General features: G+C 35.5%; 1 protein-coding gene across 2 annotated transcripts in view; it reads right to left on the bottom strand.

Annotated features, from left to right (window-relative positions):
* Positions 1 to 21,343, bottom strand: part of fdl (fused lobes) — a 71,441-nt gene that overhangs the window by 47,441 nt on the left and 2,657 nt on the right. The window lies entirely within an intron of this gene.

Here is a 21,343-nt window from a genome sequence, read left to right as displayed (position 1 = left end):
TATATTATTATATTATTATAAATATATATATATATATTATAATATTTATATATTTATATTAACAAATAAAAATTTGGGGCAATTTTCTGATGCCATCGCAAGAAGAACATGTTGAATTGAAAAAATTTGTCGAAGAAACGAAGGTTAAAACGAAATTACGCGTTGTGCGACGATTGATGCATTGTAATTTGCTGAGAGAAATATCTCAAGCTTTGTCTGTCTTTTTTTATCTAATCTTGTGGTTCGTAATAATCTCGTGGAATTTGGATAACCTTCAACGCATGCGGCAACAATTTTGGAGAATTGCTTGAATTACACGGATTGGGAATCGTATTTTTTCAGCAGAAATTAATTCCCTCTTATCGCGATGCGGTATTAATAACACGACTGTTTCTGCCGGTTGTTTCAAGTGTTGTACTCAAGTGTTGTTGGGCAAAATTTTATTCGAATTTTATGACGGATAAGAGACAAAGACTGACGAATAAAATTTTATTCGTCACTGTCGAATAAATCCGAATAAGATCTCATTCGAATAAGAATTTAATCGTAGAGGAATTCGTACGGAAAATAATCGATTCGAATAAAAATCTTATAAAATTTCATTGAAACGAAAACGGTCAACAATTGTTCGCATTATTGTTCGAATAAAGAATTATATAATAAATTACATAATAAAGAATTATTCGAATTGATTATTCGAACAGAGATTATAAAATTATTCGAATAGCTAAACAAAATTACTTCCGACGAATAAAATATATTCGACTAAAAAGAATTCAATCGGATTACTATCTTAGATAAACATTTATTCGAAATAATTCTAAATTCTGGCTAACTCCGATTGTATTATTGGCCAGTGAAAAGTGCCTCTACCTTGAAATGAACAATTTTGTCAAGACACTTTCCAATCGACAGAGATGACTGAGAAGTTGTTTAAGAACTGTGTCCAATAATTAGCCTGTGGATTTTATGCATTTACGATAAAAAGAAATTAGTATATGTAATGCGAAATGGTAGAGAAACTAGAATAGTATAATTTTTAATTTATTAATTAATTATGATTATATATATATATATATATATTATAATAATATAATAATATTATATTATATTATATTATATTATATTATAATATAATTGTATATATATATATTTATATTAATTATTAATAACGTCGATATACTAATTCTGACCTAATAAAATCATCACAGATAAAAAATACAATTTCTACGTTACTCCTATCTTTTCGCAACATTTTTCTGTCGCATAAAGATCCGCAGTCTAGTAATGATAATACTTTGTAACGCGAACTCGCGATTTAAAGCTTTCGATAAGCTTGGAACTGATAACTTTGAAGAGTTAATTAAACGTATCACAGTTCCAGGAGAATATGTGGTCGAGCATTATCACGTCCTGTGAGAAATTATGCATTGTACATTTCTGTAAATAAACCAACCATCGAACTTATAATATAATTAGTTACTTATTATATTATTTATAATAATATAATTATAACATAATTAGCGACGTAGACTTTATTACGACGAAGTTATTATAAGACGAACTTACGATCGCATTAGGTTGTCTCGGAATAGCTTCGAATCTTCTTCAATTGCTTGATTGGAGGTTTGTTGAAACGACAAAGAGCCCGTGCAGTAATAATGTTACTGTTCCGCGGGAAAGCGACGTTTGCGGTCATGGTTCGCCCGTGAAAATGGGAACAGGTGTAAATGAGACCGCTGAAACTAGCGCGTTACCTGTCAACATTGTTTTCAGACCGCACCGGAGATAATATGGGGCGGCACAAGCAACGCGAACGGTCGACCATAGTGCGCAGCGTGGGGCTTATTGTTTGAAATAGGGCGCACGCGACCTTTAACAGCTCATTACGACGTTAATTTCAATGGCTCCCGACTGAATCGAAGCTTAAGTAATCTTGCGCATATGTATCGAAGACCGAGCACATACAGGGTTGTCCAAAAGTACCTTTAAGGTGTTTAATGAGAATATCAGACGCCATGTTTGTTTCTTGTTACTCTCTTTTTTTTCGAATTTACGGTGATAGACGATTTTAACGATGAAGTCTTATAGATATCTATAGATATATTATATATATATAATTAAATATAATATATATAATATATTATTATATTATTATTATATATATTATTATTATTATTATTAACGACTTCTAATTATAAATAGCTTCTTCTTCTAAATAACAATATTATTATTATTATTAATATTATATTATTATATTATATATATTATATATATATCTATATAATAAGATATATATATCTTATAGAATTAAAGAGCGTGTTAAAGTTATTCAAATTTATTTTAAAAATCAGTGCTCACAAATCGTATCCTTCTTTTTGGACTCCAAATTATTATTCATCGTATTGATCATATTCACCTTTTTGCAGATCAAATTAACTCCTTCGCAGGTTTCTTTCGCCTTTTCGTAAATGAAATTCATCTTCTTGCAAATTAAATTCATTTACGTATAAAAGTCGAATGACATTTTCTACGAATGTAATTATTGAAATGAGCCGCGTCGAAAAGCCTGCGAAAGTGTTAATTTTATCTGTAAAAAGGTGAAACTGATCTACAAAAGGATTAATTTTAGGTGCAAAAATCTGTATACGAACGTCTGTATTTTGTAAATAAATTCGAGCAAAATAATGACTCGACTCGCTCTAATTTTGCATAGAATATATTATATTCGATTTTGATCAGTTATAATAAATTTTTAATTCATACATACAAATTATAATGAATTCTTAATAGAAGCTTGAATATAAATTTTAAATCGTAACAAATCTGTATTAGAAATTTAAATAATACTGAATTTTTAATTAATTTCTAAGTAGAAATTTTAAATTGCAATAAATTTTTAATAAAGATTCGAATTAATTTTAGATCGGAGGATTGGCCGTGACATCGACGCTCTCAAGAGGTTTATTTAGCGTGGAACGAGCTTGCTCATAAAATGACGAACGACCATCGATCGCATCATCGTTCGCAATTTTTATTTGACCAAATTATATCGTGATTCTTAAACATCTTCCATTAGCATTCGAGACAGATTCGAAGCTTTCCCGATAACCTGATTCGTCTGTCTTTCGATCAATAATTTATGCAACCTTTATCATTTTACTTTCCAACGAATGAAAATCCGAGATCTTAACCTTCGGAGCAGCGAAGGCCATTTCAGCGGTCCTCGACGAGCTCATTGATCAGCTTAAAGACCACTTTAGGCAGTCACTGATTCACTGCTTCGTTTAGAGCGGCTCGCGAACCTAATCGAGTGTCGCAAATTCGTCTGGTGTCCTGTAACGGGTGTAATTATTCAACTGGCCGAGCTGGAAGAAAAATATCCTGTTCAGCCTGTTCAGGTTCGTTTCACCTGGAACGTCGCGTTTCCCTAAGCTGTATTCAGCCGTAAAAATTTCTAGGCGATCAACTTGTCCATTATTCATGCATGCTATCGTCGATTCGTTCGCGTACTTCCGGTTTCCAGGCTTCTTCTTCGTAGAACTCTTCGTCAAACTTCGTTCGAAAAATTCGTTCATCTGACTGCTAATTTTCCTTAGGACATTACGAAGTCCAAATTATTATTAATTTGCGTTGAAAATGCGATCGACAGAGCTGCGATATACTTCAAAAATGTTCGAAAATTCCATGAATTGCTGAATCTTATTTTTTCAGATTATTATATGTACACTATCATCTCGAACGCATGCATTGTCACTGGACTGCGAGAGTTTATGCACTTGCAATGTGCAGTGAATATGCAAACTAGATGCAAGAATATGCAAATTGTATGCAAGACGTATATAAAGTATGTATTTTGTAAGTCCTCTTTCACACGGCGATTCGTGAATCGGGGATTTTGTCAAACTCGGCTAAGTACAGTAAATTCTCCCAGAAATGTTTTTAGTCGGAATCGAAACATGCAGATCTGAGAATACTAAGGCATGATTCTTCGAGCCTCGCGGCTTGCCTTTATAGTTGCCGACACCTCGGGAGAGAGAGAGAGAGAGAGAGAGAGAGAGAGAGAACGAGAGAGAGAGAAACTCTAGTCGAACGAAACTACAAAGGCAGCGATCAGCATGCCACATTACTATGAATATACTGTATAATTGTATAATTATATAATATATAATTTGTTTAACATATTGTCGTGAGATTCTTCCAATTAAAATGAGACCAAACACGACATGCTCCAGTCCATATTTATTCAATTACATTGTAATTGATCTTATTTTGAGTAATCAGAAATATTTGTCCAAACAACATCATGTTTGGTCTCATTTTAATCAGAAAACTATCGGCAATATGTTGAAAAAAGTATCAGTTTTACAATGTGAAAATTAAAAAAAAAGTTATGTCATTGTATTATGAGTTGTGTTCCGGGAATTCGAGTCAAAGGAGCCGCGGCACGTGCTGCTGCACACGTGTTCACCGACTCCGTCGAACCTTAGCAAGAAAATCGATAAGTTACAGGGCCGTAGCAATACCACAGCGCGAATCCGAGAATACTGAAGTTCGGCGAATCCCGGAGAAATTAGTGTACACTGCGTCCGCCAAAGAAAGGCACATCAATGGCGGATCGCACAGTGATGCGAGTAATAGAAAACAATGAAAAGATCACTATTTGTTTGTTTATAACGTAATCGTAATTTCACGCCGAGTAAAAATGTAAAATGTATAAAAATCAAAAACGATTTTTGTTCTTCAGGATCGAACACTTCTTTTAAGTGATAATCTTAAGTGACTTCACCCTGTACATAAGGGTTGTTACTCAGAGATAAAGATATTATTATTTAGACATAATTAAGTAAAATATTTTCGCTTTTGTTGGAAACATTATACGCATTGTGCTCAACGGTTACATGAACTTTCTTTCTCTCTCTCTCTCTCTCTCTCTCTCTCTCTCTCTCTCTCTCTCTCTCTCTCTCTCTCTTTATTCAAAGCGCGCGTTGATCAAGAGAGTCTTTAAAAAAAAGCACGGATTACATCGACGAATGTAATCGCAGAAAAACAATGTAGCTGATTAGACAAGATAATTGCGGTATTTATTCTGTCCGAGGAAGATGTTTAGCAACAAATCGGTTGAGATACCCGGGCTTGTTTATTGCCACATTATAATTACGGTAATGAGAATGTTACTGCCTTTTTAACGATGTGGATTACTAATCAAACAAACAGATTGGCAATGCATGTATCTCCTGGCTTCGGGATATTTATTGTAGCAACGTGAAAGTGTATCAAAACAGGGTGATAACAACGTTATCGTTATCGACATAAATTTTGAATAAGACAAATGGACAAATGATTGGACATCGCGGCCTTCATTTCGTAAAATTTAGCAAACAAACTAGATTTCAAATATTTAAAATCTTCAAAAATATAGGAATAGAAGAACAGAAATATGTAGACACAGTGTCGCCTTACGAAATGCACGATTTAAATTCAAACAAAATTTGTAATATTTCTTTTGTATTTGTTTGTATTTTTATATTGTATTGTTTCTATTTTCACATCCTTTTTAACACTAGAACTACCACAACAGTCAAAATGACTGGTTGCTGATTTTTTATTTTACAGTTTCTGATATTATAAAAATTCTTTCAGAAGAAATTTTCGCCTCTTTATTGAAGTTTATATTATAATATAAATTATACGAAGCTTAAATAAAAATCCAATCTTGGCATTGTTATAAAATAATGTACGTTAGTCGCGTTTAGGGTTCGGTAGTTGTAGTGTTAATCTAAACCATTGATAAATCGATATGTGACTTGAAAGTTAACCTTTTAGGCACGACGCGCCACTATAGTGGCTTCCACGGATATCATCTTTTAGAACGACACGCCAATATAGTGGCTTTCGCGGATGTCATCTCTCTGGACGACGCGCCACTATAGTGGCTTGCTCTAGTAGCTCACTCGCTCATCGTTTGAACCAAATAATCGTCTTCATATGCATTGTTTCACACTTCTTTTGTCTTCACATCGATTTACAACAGTCTACAGAGTGTCCCAAAAATGTCTCGCAATCCGGAAATGGCGGGTTCCTCGGATCATTTGAAGCAACTTCTTCCTTTACAAAAATGTTCTCCGAGACACCGTTAACGAGTTATTAACGAAAAACAGTGACCAATAAGAATCGAGTACGGCTGACGCGAGGCGGCCCAGCCAACCAGCGCGCGAAGCCCAGTTCCGCTCATTGGCTCGATCGCCTCGCGCCAGCCGGGCTCGCCTCTCATTGGTCACTGTTTTTCGTTAATAACTCGTTAACGGTGCCTCGGAGAAAATTTTTCTAAAGGAAAAAGTTGCTTCAAATGGCCCGAGGAACCCGCCACTTTCGGATTGCGAGACATTTTTAGGACACCCTGTACATACAGACAGAATATACAGTATCAGACTCTGTCGTTCAGAGAAATAGCCTCGCGCAGAATTCAGCCGTACCTAAAAGGTTAAGATACAGAGGGGTCGAGATTCGTTCGCACTAAAATCTCCTTTTCTCCCAAAACCACGAGCGTAGCTTTTATATTCACGGATGCGACGCGTACACGTGACGGCGCCGTTGGTTGGCGAACTCGTTGATCATTTTTGGAGGTGCATACAAGCCTATTTGGAAGTTGTAGTCAGCCGCGTTTAGTTTAAAGCTCGCGAAACTCTCTAATCGAGAGCGGGAAAGTTCCCCGAGGCAGCGCCGCGATGATTTTCCGCCTGCTGTGCTGGAAAAAGGAGGCCGAAACTTTTCGAACGACCCTCGTAAATAGGGTTTAACGATCCGCGAACGAACTCCGGCGAAAGTGGATCACGAGCGATCCACACGGAGCTAACAAGTTCTAAGTATTTCATGCGTGTCAAGTTACGAAACAATAAAACAAGATGCATGCTTGTTAACCTCTCCAAGGTTGAACATCTTAAGAACAGATCAAGATCGTTTTAGTGTCGAGAGGTCTAGACGGATCTGCACGTGACAAATAGACAGTTCAAAAAGAAAAAAAAAGTTAAAATAAGAAGCAAGGGCAAAAGTGAGTATAGATCGAATGCGAAACAGCGAATATATTCAAAGAATTTGAGAATAATGTTGCATAACTTTCAACCGATCAACATTATTAAGCAAATACAGTAAATTCTTCCTAATTGACGCTCAGCTTGGAAACAAAAATGGACAATTTGGAAAGATAAAATACTATTATTCAAGGCTCGAGGCTCATTTTTCTAGTTGCCGATTGTCAAAAACTATAAAAACGAGCAGCAAGGCTCGATTAATAATTATGTTATGATTAATAATATTATATATATAATAATAATATATAATATAATATATATATATATATATATATATATGATTAATAATTTTGTTTCCAAGTTGAGCGTCAATTAGCGAGAATTTACTGTAAATAAATGTCCACGTTGCTCCCGTATCTTGTGATCAGCGAAGACCATTTTTTAGTTTGAATAAAACTCCGCAGGCTAATCTGAACAAGTTCGAACAATTAATGTAAAAATTGAACATCGTCGAACTCGATAAGAAATGACTCGAAGGAATGACTCGTTATCGTTGATTTCAAATGTAATTTTCGCGTCGTTTATCAATGTTTTATATTTCTCGATATTGGCCTGCGATCATTCCACTGTATCTCTACAGTTCTGATAACAATAATTAATCGCTTGACGATGTCGCATTTAACTTCGAGACTAACGAAGCCACTCTTTACCGCACGACATGCTACCGATATGCAAATAAACTAGTTCCTTTTAGAACGCGAATATTTACTCCAAAACGTTTAACTAATTCCGCTGCCGCGAATAAGCAACTTGTATCGGATACAAGATAAGAACTAAACGAATCACTGTTTACAAACGTTTCTGTTATCCGAACGATATTAATGGTTGGTACACAGCAACGGACATCGATTAAGTGAACGTAGGAATCTCCATTATCTGAACTAAAAGAAGATTTATATCTGATGCAGATTTATCAGATATTTAATATTAATTATAATCAGATATTTATAATTTATCAAAGAACTTTGGGTGCTTTTGTTTACGATTTTCGGTCCTCCAGATCTGTTTTTAAATCTTGAATCGATTCGGAGACAAGAGTTTCGACGAGCGAGATTCTAGATCGATTCACAGTTCTTACGAATAATTTTTTAAACTCACAATTATCACGTTAATTATACAGTTCGAAGTTTGGAGTATCGCCAATGTTGGATGTTTTGTCAATGAAAAGTTGTATGAACATGAACATACAATGGTTCGAAACAGTTTTCGTACATCTTTTGAGTCGGAATAACTTTTTTATAATTTATCTTTAATTTCGTTTTATTTTTAATATATAATTACACAATATCATACAATATTTTTCTTATAATTTTATTTTTACCTTTCGCATCGATTATACTTTGCTTCAAAACATATTCATACGCGACAGAAATGGCGAGGAATAATAATTACGGATGAAGGATGACTCAACTTAGCGAAACAGAAGGATGTCTGTTGATAAATGTAAAGGTGGTGCCACAAGATATTAAGCATTAAATATCGTTCGTTGATTTATTGCTATACGTAAGTTCGAGTTAAACAAGCTACCATTTTGTCCCGCTGCATTTCCATAAAAATTCTCTCGTTCCTTTTTTCAAATAAAATTGTTTATACACCGGCGGAATTCAAATCAAAATCTCATTCGTGCAATCTTACAGCGATGTTTCAAGTATTATACAAATTTGATACAAGTTCGTATAAAAACGAAATGCTTGGTTACAGCGTTAACACGTTCCCTGCCGCGTGGGGCGTATACGCCCCACGCTGAACTTTCCGTTCAAGCCATTTGGTATTATCATTGTAAAATGAAGAATTTTTTAAAAATTCATTATGCAGTCAATTATGGACATCTTGATACTATTGCTGATGCCCTCATTTAATCGTGGGGCGTATACGCCCCACGCGGCGTGATGGGCAATTTTTCTTTACTGTAACTTGTTTTAACTGCATTTCTCTTATTCCGATCAGTCATTTATTCGCGTGTCGTTGACACAATACTTACTGCTTCACTGAAGCTGGGATTGATTTATAGTTCTATAGTACTGTAAAAGTTGTAACATTCTGCGATAGTTGTGTGGATAAACCACACTTATGTTTGCCATGTTTTAACAAAGTTCATCGTAACATCCCTTTGTAATCGCATACAAACTTGAATTTAACTAAAATGTTATATTTTAAACTAATATAGGCATGATAAAAAAAATTATATGTGAGGATGCAACTCGCTTGGCATAATAATGATCAGCCAGGTATTTGTTAAAGTAATTCCTAGAAAAATAAATTTATTGGTTTGCTGTGTTATGCATGTTAAACTATACAACCTTTCCTTGATAATTATGATTTTTGCACTATTTTAATTATTGTAAAGCATACGCCAGAAACAAAGTAATACAAATGTAAAGGGTGGGGCGCATACGCCCCACGCGGCTTGAACGGAAAGTCTTCAAAAAACGGTCTGGCAGGGAACGTGTTAAATGAGTGACAATCGCCTGGTTATTAAAGCGTGCTATCTTCTTGTCGCGCGGTCCCGTAAAAAGCGGTCTCGTTTGACCTCTCTCTTTGGTACGTTTACTGTTAAATATCTCCCAAACGTTAGCATGCACCGTGCATTACACAGACCTTAATCCTTTCAGATGACACCGTGGACACGCGCTTGCATATGCATGCATGTATTTCTGGATCATGCCGACTTTACGTAATCTCGTCCCAGTTAATTGCTCCGACCGAAGTCATTCTACGCGCGGACAGGTTTTACAAAATAAGAGAAGAAAAAGAAGAAGAAGAGAATGAACCAGGATAAACGCGCAGAGCAACGCGGATCGAAAGAGGGCGACGCGCGTGGTCGTGCCGCCCGCGTTACCACGCGTTTATTCCGCCGGGCATGACAAACAGGAACGTAAGCGTGTCGATTAATTGACCTTGCGTAAACGGTGCCACCGGCCGGGTTATTATCCGCCTCGACTAGTCCCATCGACAGGATGATCGTGTGTTTTGACAACGTCATCGTATTTAAGGCCGACTACGACCGTAAGAGGAGCTTCTCGCGTGTGTTCACGCTTCAAAGACTTCTATCCCGTTACCCCCGGTTGCGTCCCCTTTCATCATTAATGGGATATTTTCGATCGGGGGCTGGCTTGGCTTCCCGTGGCCTGCAACTTGCACTTTTCACCTGTCTTTACTGCCACGGAAAACACGCATTCGCGGGTTCATGACATTTTCGCGGAGAAGCGACAGAACCAAAATACAGTAATTTCTCCCGGAAATGCCAAATTTCGGGTTCCTGTGAATTTCCCCGTGCTGGTCCTATGCTCGTGGAATTTATTGCTACGAATTTCCGGAAGACGACACAAAGGGGTTATGTCAGGCAAGAAAAATCGCGGAGCTGCGAATCGTGGCACGTGGCCACGAATTGCCTTCGAATCGTGTCACGTGGCCCCCGAATTGCCTTCGAATCGTGTCACTTGTCCTCCGAATTGCCTTAGAATCGAGTAATCGCGTAATTTAAGAGTAAATTTTTATTAATATGTAACTTCTGAATTATTTCTCGTTCTCTTTCAAGGTAACTTTCACATCGACACCATAATTCTGCTAGAAAAGTTCGATTTTAAAAGTTGTTTCGCACTTGTTTGATAAAAGTTCTAAACAGATATTTAACAAAATATAAATACAAAATATACGTTATAATAAATACAAAGTATAAAATAATAATAAAATATAAAAGTTGATGTCATATTTCAATTTACATTATTTAAAGAATTAAAAACAGAATAAATATATGTAGTTAGATGAGCAAATCGTGATTTACAAAATTACTTAATTTATCGTACGCTTGCATCGAAAGGAAAATTGGTCGAAATGAAGAACCATTACATACATATACATTCAGTGTCCAACATTGAGCACACTGACTCGTGTAGCGGGAACATTGTTGCAGGAACTGCAACTGCTAGTTGACTCAGAAACAGGTTTTTAAGTCTCGAACGAGAATCCAATACTCTAGTATGTTTACATTCCAATCGATTCTTCGCAAGACTCGTCCACTTTGAATACTAAACGGCAAATTTCTTTGAAGTAGCTTTTTTTAGAGCAGAATAACTGTTACCGTCCAAACTAGAAATTTTTCCCATTTCCGAAGAAGCGAACAATTTCCAGTTTATGCATAAATATTTGGAATCAAAGTTTCGATGGATTTATCGCTGTTTTCTTAGGACGGGAAAGTTAAAATTCGGAAGTTGTTGCATCGGAAGCAACTGAAAATTTTAGCAGTCTCAGCCAAAGCCCTTGGCAATAACGTTTTTTATCTCTGTTTCATTGAACTAATTACATCGAGTTTGGAGCTACTTATTCAGAAGATAGTGTTTTCGGAGAGGAGACCGTGTCCGCCCGGTTTCCCGGAACTAGTTGCGATATCGTAGAAAACAATGGGCCAATGCAGCGAGCTGTGCACGCGTATTCGAAGCAGGAGCAACTGGAATGACGAGCAGAAACGTGACGGCGTAATTATTTTAATATTCAGCCGTGGTCTCGGAAGAAGCCGTGCGGAATTATAGAAATTAAAGGAGGCGATGCGCCGGCACGACGGCCGGCAGCCTTGGATCTTATGAAATTAGCGGAATAAAATTGAGGAATAAATTCGAGGCTGTGTCGTTTCAGAAAACCACACGGTGTAGACGTTCTAACCCTTTCCAGGCCAGGATTCCTCGGAAGATATTTAGGTTGCTTTCCCTAGAACGCTAAAACTCGCGTCAGAGTTTTAAACGCTGATCTTTAAAACACGCGTACAAACCTTCATGCAGCTCGTGAATTAAAGCGTCATGACAAATTAACAACACAGAAAATATAGGAGATTATTATAAAAAAAAATTGATTGAGCGGTTAAAGAAGAAAAGAAACATCTATACATATTTATAACCACATATGTACACTTACTCGCAAAAGTTAAGAAACATGTTATACGCATGCATATTCTTGGGTATAGTAAACCCTCTTGACGCAGGATAAAAATTTGCATTATGTAAATGTAAAATATTAATTTGATTTTTCTATCTGTTACTTTTTTAATTTTATATTATTATTTCTTACATTATATACAGCAAAGCTGAGTCAACACTTTTAAAACGGTATAACTTTTTTTTAAAGCTGGTCCGAATGACTTGAATTTTTTGTGAATGCTAGAGGGACATTGTACGTTGTAAATTAATAAAATTAATAAAATAATTCTTAAATAAGTGAATACAATAAGTGATAACATATGATAGAATATCCTAGCTTCGCTTAAAAGGTAAAAGTGACCCTCGGCGTGCCAAATATTTTAAAATATCCTGAAATGTGGCAAATTAGCGAATAAAAGATTTTAACTAAGAACGATAGCATTGTCGGAGTGTAATGAAAAGAGAAAAGAATTATTCTCGCGTTGACTGGCACAAACAGACGCGTCCAAAATCCGACGAACTCGGCAGGAACTAGAAAACGGAAGACTCGTTAGTTAGAAGAATGTCTCAAATATATCGCGGGAGATCGACGAAGACGATACGAAAATTAAATTGGGACTATTATCCAAACATCCGTTTGCCACTGCTTCGAAACTGCGTCGGAGTAGTGATGTGTCCATCCTAAGGCTACATCATCGGAAACTACTAGAAGCATAGCAGTGACGTACGGCACACGATAAATTTATCGTCTAGCTCTAGACATTCTGATCTGACGGACAACGCGTTTCCTCCCCTTCCCCACCCCTCGCGTCATTCTCGCTTTTCTCGGGAGTAACAAATTAAGCATCCATGAAAAACTATCAAAACCTCATCGTCGAGATGATCTAACGTTTTGACAGACGCGCGCTTCCGTTCGCGAACGCGTAACAGCTCTATCTTTGAGGAATAATAGAAGGTGTCCCGCGATGCGATAGCGCGAGCAAATACATTCGTTACGGGAGTTAATGGTCGCACATCACGAATCACGTTCTTTACGAGCGAACGCTATTCTTTCGGGGAAACAACTGGAAAAGTTTAGGCGATTCACGTCCGCTCGTGTCGATCGCAATTAATCATGTTCATTGAATTTGAGCCAGCACATAGTGGAACGAATGGACACTCTTAAGTGGAAAATAATTGTGTAGATCGTTTCATCCTATTCGCAATTAATTGAATTACTATTTTAGACCGCGAACTCGTGTTTTTAGGAAGATTGTGGTTCGTTCAATAAAATTATATAAATATGACTATACATAAATTATAGTAAAAATGGTATTATATATATTATAAATATATATATATATTAAAATTAATTAAATTATATTATATATATATATATATATTTATAATATAATTTAATTATAATATTTATAATATTATAATTTATATATTTATAATATAATTTAATTATAATGTTTATATTATTATAATTTATATATTTATATATAAATATATATATTTATATGTATATATTTGACAAAAAATGATGAATAATACAAATATAAACGACACAAACGATTACGAAATAAAGTCAGAAATAAGCGGAGCCCAGCATCGGACTGTGAATAATGTTCACATTACGAAGTGACATCGGACGAAAGATACGGTTCAATTATCAATACAAGTGCATATTTACATACCCACTGCTGCATATAGTGCATCCTTATCTTTCCTTGGTATGTCTCGATAGCTGCTTATCACCGGATCAGAAGTAGCATACCCATCGATAATAAGTAGAAACACTGTGATTTAATAACACTGATTCATCGCCGTTTTCGCAGAATCGCGCGACAATGATCGTGATTTTTTCATTTCGATCGAATCCACTCCATACGGTGTGTCACATCATATGGACCATTTGATCTTGAATCTTGATCGATGAATTATTTTCCGTTGAATTTCGTAATTTTTCTTGCAATTTTTTCTACGAAATATTTTCTTTCTCTCGCTCGTAGAATATGCTACCACCGTTTGGTCGAAAAAATACCTGGGTCACCCTGTATAATTCGACCAAGCACCGTTGAAGTTTCAAGCTGAACACGTTCGCACATTTTTAAAACGCTGCAGATGCGAACTGCAGATCATCGAAGAATAGTATATCCAAGTCTTCAAAATTGATTGATGAATGCATTATTGAAAAACTTTCTATATTTATGTAACTACGATTTACTATGATCGATACTATGATCCTATATTTTTGCGGTATTATAGCTCCCACTTTATAGCAAATAGAATTATAAGAAATTCCTTCCAACGATAAGAATGTTAAATTTCACATGAACGGAAAAGAAATCACTTTTATCACATTAAACTTAACGCAAATACGATTAAATCTTTTTCAAATTATAAATTAAATCAGTTATTTATTTCCAAACTATACACAATTGTCTCTTTTTTTTCCAAACGTTCACTGCACAGAAACTTATAATACTCCAAGCATTCTATAATCCTATATTTTTGCAATATTATACCTTCCACTTTATAGCAAATAGAATTATAAGAAATTCCTTCCAACGATAAGAATGTTAAATTTCGCATGAACGGAAAAGAAATCACTTTTATCACATTGAACTTAACGCAAATATGATTAAATCTTTTTCAAATTAAATTAAATCAGTTATTTATTTCCAAACTATACACAACTGTTTTTTTCTTTTTTCAAACGTTCACTGCACAGAAACTTATAATACTCCAAGCACTGCTGACTCGGAGACAAAAAAAAAGGACACAAGCATTGTAGCAGTATTATATTTATGACCATATTTCTGCGTAGAAGCGACAAAAGGGACAAAAATGTACGGTTTATTGTCCGCCAACAACATGCGTACAACTGGAATTAAAATTCTTCCTCTTTTTAAGACCGCCACCGTATACATGTGCACGTCGAGAAACGGTCGGGGAATACTGCAACCAGCAAAAAAAAAAAAGAACATGCATTAAAGAGAATTTCATATCCAGGTAATTGCCGCCTTACCATGATAATTGCAGCATAAATGGGAGATTCCACCGAAACACGATGCGAATCAGATTATTTTTTACCGTGGACGTCGATTGTTCCAAGTTAAAACACGATCTTAAAAGTTACGCGGTTACAGTCAATTTATTCGATTTTCACGAAATTATTTCCTCGAGGTTTTTACGAACACTCTTTATGCGCGCTAGCGTTGCAGCTCCTTTCTTTTTCCTTCACAAAAAAAGGCTTGCAACACATTTGCATGCATTTGCACGGGAAGGTCGAATTGTTTTGTCCAGTGCACAATAGCGTCCAGGGCCTTCATCTCGAAGTTCCCTTACATTTTCTTCTGCTTCCTCGTCGTCTTCATCTTCTTCATCTTCTTTTTCTTCTTCTTCTTCTTCTTCCTCCTCGTCGACTTCCTACGCCCCGTTTCCCGCTCCATCGCATATTTGTGCTTCTTCCGTTTCACACAATGCGAACCATTTCTCCACTTCTTTCTCGGTCACAGCTGTCTCCGAACAATTCTGTGATATTTTTTCCATAGAAGAGTTTTCAGAATTATTCCCGATGTCATCGATTCCGTTCGCTTCCACAGTAATTTAGTAGTTGAAGATGCGCGATTCGTGGAAACACGGAGATAATCGCGAGGAAACAGAATTTCTCCCTAATTCGCGCTCAGATCGCGCACAAAAACTGCGCAGAACTATGAAATATTATATAACTATGTCTATTATATAACTATAACAATATCTTCTCTTCCCAAATTGACTATTTTTGTGTCCAATTTGAGCGCGAATTAGAGAGAAATTACCGTATTTCCCCATGATTATCACCGAGCCCGCGTCTCCACGAATCGCGTATATTCCGCTGACTCACCTCCTCCCGATAAACATTTGAAATCTCTACGCAATCCTGCAAACTATACTGTTTGTAAAATAGCTCGAACCCGCCGGGATACCCCGACACTTCATCCGCTAATTGAAATCTGCGGCGTAACTTGATTTTGGCAATTACTCCCTGGTCCATTGGCTGGATTATGGGCGTGGCGTTCGGGGAGGAATACATCAGTTCCAAATGGTCATCGTTCGCTGCACCAGACGGCAAAATATGGGCACTGCAGTTGTCCACTAAAAGGATCACTTTCCCGAATTTTCCGGTTCTTAAACCTTCTCCCACCGATCTTGGAAAATATGTCTGTTCGTCCACGCGTTACAGTGATTTCTCCCTAATTCGCGCTGAGATCGCGCACAAAAATGGGCAATTTGGGAAGAGGAGATACGATTGTTCGAGCCATGCGGCTCGTCTTTTTGATTACCGATTGTCAACAATTGTAAAAACGAGACGCAAGGCTTCCCAAAAATTGTGCATTTTTGCGAGCAATCTCAGCGCGAATTAGGGAGAAATTATTATATAGAGAAACATTGGGATGACGAAGCACCCTAAATAAGATCAACATAGGTAAAGACAACCTTGACCTAATTCAATCTGAAGTAGGAACGCCAAAAAAAGATCGATCTTTTAGAGACCGGCCTTAGATCGGCATTCTTAATCCGGAGCTCCCAGTTTCTCAATTATTCAGCAGACCAATTAAAAAATTATTTTGATTGGTAAGCTATAAATTGGAATGTGAACCGGCTGCACTATATTGAGTGGAACACCATCATGCACGCGTCAGTAAATACCAATGTGTCTTTGACCTCCCGATGAGGTTAGCTGCAATGCTTGCGAAACATTATGAAAATAATTGCATCAGGCTTATACACGAAAACCTCGACAGCAAGGTTATCAAATTTTCAGGACGCATATAAATTACCGAGACCTGCGAATGGCATTTCTTAAATTTTTGTTACAGGCTCAGATAAAAAAGTTAAAAAATACCAGAGTTTTTATTCTTTTCTTTTGTCATCCCAAATAACAGCGAGCTTAAAAAATGCATTTTAGTCTACTATACTAGTCTCTGTATGGTCAAAAGAAAAGAAATTCAAGTCACTTGGTCCAGTTTCAAAAAAGTTATTGCGTTTCAAAAGGTGTACGCTCAATTTTGCGCGTAACCGTGCGCGGTTTGTTTCCGTAAGTTTTCGTATATTTTGAATTCTAAACCGCGAGTATTCGCGTCCGCAGTAATAGGCGCGCGGCTCTTGTTCGTCCGCCGTAATACGTACAGAATTGCAATCGATGTTATATTCGTAATCGAAACGATTGCATTCGCATTTAAATAATGTGCGGTGGCCATCGACTGTAACGATAGATCGGACATTAATTATAAGGTGAACAGATTGCAGCCATTGAAAATATCGTCGAAATGATACACCGGCGCGACGATAAGCTTATCGTTTCTCGTGTCCTCGCCTTTTTATTTCCACCGGTTTTTCGTTGTTTCGCACGCTCCAGATGAATGCCAGTGATTTTATCGCGTTTACGTAATTGCGATAATAAACAACGGGTCGCCGTTCCGCGACGCTGGCTCTTCGAGCCTCTATTATTCCGATATTACGCGCTCCATTTCATTGCTCTCGAAACCTTGAACGAAAGCTCGACGAGTAAAAAGACGGGACTTGCCGTACGCGATACAGGCTGATCCGTTTAAGCGGACTCGACGGAATATTTCGCGAGGGATTAAAGTCATTAAAAATATGCCGCTATGTAAAAGTTGTTTGGCACACAGAGGCTGGCCACTGCTCACGTGGAGTTCGGCTAGCGACTTGCGTTCATTTGCCGCATGTGCGTTTCGTTTATGTCATTTTTTGCTGCATGGAATGGTATCATGTTGCAGCTCGTTGTATTCGTCTCGACAGACGATTATTATATTATGGATAAAATGATACGAGGTCCTATTTTAAAATATTAATTTTGCTTCAGTATCTCCCCCACCACTACACTTGTAGAAATATTGTTTATATCATCTAACGTACCCCTCTGTACCGAACAACTTTTGTAGAAACATATTTTTGATAAGTATAATTGGCAACGTTTGTTTCGTTTTCTACATCTGTACGAACAGACACGATTTACATGAATCGATATTTATAAACCATCGTTTATAAATCGTTATCTAATTTGACAAATCCGTTTTGCTTAAATTTGCACGATCCAATGACTGTGGCAAGCTTAGATAATGGTAAGGTTTCTCTACATAGTAGACGGGACCAGAGAATAAACCTAACTAGGAGAAAGAAAACAAACGTACTTCAAAGAAATACCGCGAGCGTAAAAAATATTCATGATATAATGAATCTTTTAAATTCAGTTATTTTTGTCTTATACGTTGAAATGCAGTATCGGAGGATTATTTGGATATAAATTAGATAGATAAATAAATAAATAAAGATAGGATTGTTCAGAATAAAATAAAATAAAATAAAGTAAAATAAAGTAAACAAAACTAAAGTAAAATAAGATAAAAATAAAATAAAGTGAAGATAAATAAAATCCATAAGAACAGTTCGATTTACATTGTGATTATTATTCTAATCAGATCTAAGCCACCCATTGCTACAGCACTTATCAAGATAAGGTAGTAATTACTGACAATGAAATTTTCTTTATTGCACGTTTACTTTCTGACGGTCGCGATATCTCTTTAAATGCCGGCTCTTAATCGTCGGACTTTGTCTATCTACACTGGCTTTACGCGAATCAATTCCTGGATAAACAAACTCTACCCTGGTACACGAGAATTTTTACCTCCGACTTCCAAACCTTTCAAATTTCAGTGAACGTTACTGCATTAAAAAAAAAGAAAACCCTTCAGTCGCGTTAATTCCGCGAAACTTTGGCAGCCGTTTTTATCACATCACAATCTCGTGCTTTACAATACCGATGCAACACAATAGCCTCTCGAACGCTGCGGAGATTTGAGATGCCAACTTTGCGCGCATGTGTTGGGTTGCCCGGAAAGTTCATTTCACATTTCACAGAGTTCACTTCGTGATATAAAAATATTTGAACCGAACATTCCGAACGATGGATGAAAATAATAGATGATAAAATAGATGAAAATCCACGTAGAATAATTCCAAAATTGCGCAATGTGTTATCGTTTTGTCGATGAGTGTAACACATGTATATGTTCATATAAAATCCAATAATTTCATCAATTAGCATTTCCGTTAATATGAAACAAAATAATCAATTAAATGATCAATCAATACTGATGCCAATATAATTTGGTAAATAGTCTGTGGATATACTTCCATTTTTTTATTTCAAGTTATTGTTTCATCCAATATTGGCTACAAGCGTGACTAATTGCTAGGATACAGTTACAGTTCCATATAATAACTAGACTCTATCTAAACAGTTGGCGATGATCATGCGCATAAATAGAATCAGTTATATTTGAAACACTTTCTCGAATAATGTACAGTTTAGGAAATAGTTACACGATAAAATTAAATGACCCTGAACACATTATATATATAATGTATACTAAATGTATATAATACAATATACATATAATATAATATATATAATATAATATAATATATATATATAATATAATTATAATATAATATAATATATATATATATATAATATAATTATAATATAATTATATATATAATATAATTATTATTATATATATAATATATATATAATAATAATAATAATATATATAATAATAATATATATATAATATACATATACATATATTTATATGTATGTACGGATTTCTGCGCAAAATAGAAATTGTCCGCATCAATCGCAGCAAATAAGTATTACAGTAATTGTTCCCTAATTCGCGCTCACATTGCGCGCAAAAATGGACAATTTCGGAAGAGAAGAAATCATTATTAAAACTTCGTAGCTCGTTTCTGTACTCGCCGATTGTCGCCGCGAGGTTCGAATAATCGTATCCCCGCTTCCCAAATTGTCCATTTTTGTGCGCAATCTGAGTGCGAATTAGGGAGAAATTACCGTGCATAGAAATTTCCATCACGATGTAACGGTACCAAATATAAGACATCCGTTTATTGTGAAACCACGTAATACTTTCACAAAGAAGTGCCGCGACATTGCAGGAATATTTACAACCGCAAAAACAAATGATAACGTTGTCCGCATAAGACGATTAACATAAATACCATGGTACAGTAATATGTCATTAAACATGTTTTTCCTAGCCGGGAATTTGTATACTAATTACTAATTACATACTGTTAAGCCCTGAACAGATGATCTGCTGGCGTGGTCGCTTGAACACCGTTCCCAACGACCATAATCACGTGCGAAACATACGACCGACACCACGTACGACAGACCTAAACGGAGATCGTTCGCGAATAAATCATGGCATCGACAATATACCGTACAATAAAGACACTGAAGACGCTAGCTGCACCAGCAGTTTTTTACTTCTTCGATTAAGACGATTTCAGGCACACCTGCAAACCAATTAAGACACAACAGAACTGAGCTAACGGTGAATACAACTCGATCAGAATCGACAGACCAAGAAAATAGCGAATGCAAACGAGCGAAGCGAGACTTACGGTTCTGCGAAATTCGGCGTACGAGTTCGCAATATTCGAGGAAACAACATATGCATAGTTGCGAGAAGATTTAATAATAAAACTAAATTGTTTGAGGATGGTCTTTTTATTATCTTGAATATTATATATAATATAAATATAAATATATATATATATAATATAATATAAATATATTATATATAATATAATTAATATATATATTATATTATATATAATTTTTAAATTAAATTATATTATTTAATATATATAATATAAATATTAATTATATTATATTAATATTTCATTTAATCGATAACACGATTCGTCAACGGCGCTAAGATATATATCTTAGCGCCGTTATATTACTAATATAGTAATATATTATTTTATTTTATATATATAATATAATATATATAAAATAATATATATGTATAAATAATATATAATAATGATATATATATATAATTATATCATTATTATATATTATTTATACATATATATATATAATTATTTTATTATATAATATAATTATTTTATTACATAATATAATTATTTTATTACATATATATTATTTTATATATATTATATTATATATAAAATAAAATAATATATTACTATATTAATTATCTATCGAATAACCCCGAACAAATGGACAATCAGCATTTAACCCTCATACGGCAAATTTTGTGTCCACTTTGTCATTGAGTTAGTATCGTTCTACCGAAATTCCTTTTCTTCGCATATTAAGAAATAATTAATTACCCGTCTTACGTAGAATGTGAAGATCAACGTCGACCTTAAACAAGTAAATTTTAAAAATATATAAGAGAAAATTGGTCTACAAGGAATTAGATGGATCTAGGCCGTGTACTGCACGGG

This window comes from Megalopta genalis, chromosome 6 (genome assembly GCF_051020955.1).
Source record: "Megalopta genalis isolate 19385.01 chromosome 6, iyMegGena1_principal, whole genome shotgun sequence".
In the NCBI taxonomy this organism is placed as follows: domain Eukaryota; kingdom Metazoa; phylum Arthropoda; class Insecta; order Hymenoptera; family Halictidae; genus Megalopta; species Megalopta genalis.
Note: the sequence above shows the minus strand (reverse complement) of the source record. Positions and strands in the feature narration are given on the sequence as shown.